The sequence below is a fragment of the Cebus imitator genome, unplaced genomic scaffold, assembly GCF_001604975.1.
Source record: "Cebus imitator isolate Cc_AM_T3 unplaced genomic scaffold, Cebus_imitator-1.0 Scaffold387, whole genome shotgun sequence".
Taxonomy (NCBI): domain Eukaryota; kingdom Metazoa; phylum Chordata; class Mammalia; order Primates; family Cebidae; genus Cebus; species Cebus imitator.
Genome location: NW_016107702.1, coordinates 1,565,693 through 1,566,762, shown reverse-complemented (window position 1 = coordinate 1,566,762; position 1,070 = coordinate 1,565,693).

The following is a 1,070-nucleotide window of genomic DNA, read 5'->3' as shown; positions in this document are numbered from 1 at the left end:
AAAAAAAAAAAAAAAAAAAAGCAAGAAAAGAAAATTCATCAAGTTGTACACTATAATTATGCAATTTTTCAGTACTTATTTTACTATTATATAGAGAGTTTATGTTTTTGCAAATGTTAAGGGCAATGCAGCCATGAATGTGTAAGTGATACCAGACTAAACCTCTCCCTACAAGTAATAGAAAACTGGACCAAATCTATGAAACAAGTGTTTTCAGGCTTTGGACAATTGGCATAGTAAAACTGTGATCTTGGAAGGAAGGAAAACAAACAAGATGAGCCTCAAAAATATCCACAGATTTCTTTCTGGAGCTATTTACCTAACAGGATAGAAGAAAGCCAAGCAGGGTTTGTTGAGGACACAGAAATTGGTATTAATACTGATCGAGACAAATGATATTTGTGGGGCAAAGTGCAAGAGAAATCTCCAGAAATACACATAAGGATTCCTGTGAATCTTTGATATAGCTTTAAGGATAGACCCTATGAGGCTGGTAAATAACAGCTACTGGAGAAATTTAAGCTGAACAGCCACAAGAACTTGAATAGAGTTTGGAAACATACAGGATCTGACTGACTAGAGTGGGAAATCTTACCAAAAACCTGCATTTGGTAAAGAGACCCTAAAAAGGCCACACTTTAAAAATAAAGCTAAACTAGCCCAATGTGACCTTGATCACATCAGGGTTACCACTTGAGATGTCAGTCACCACCTGCAGAAGTCTGAGCTGCAGATCCTGACTCAAGGATGGATGAATGAATGCACTCTCACACCATTATAGTGTTTCAAGTGGGCTAGGAATGGCTGCTTTCAGAGAGTGAAACGCAACCGACTGACCCAGACCCTCTGTTCATCCACACTTTGATTCCGTCAAGATTTTACAACAGAGGTTCTAAGTTAACACACTTGTGGATAATTAACATGGTTAAAAGAGTGGTTTTACCGCATGTTCTCACTCATAGGTGGGTGTTGAACAATTAGAACACATGGACACAGGGAGGGGCGCACTACACACTGGGGTCAGTTGGGGGGAAACAGGGGAGGGACGGTGGGGGGTGGGGAGCTGGGGA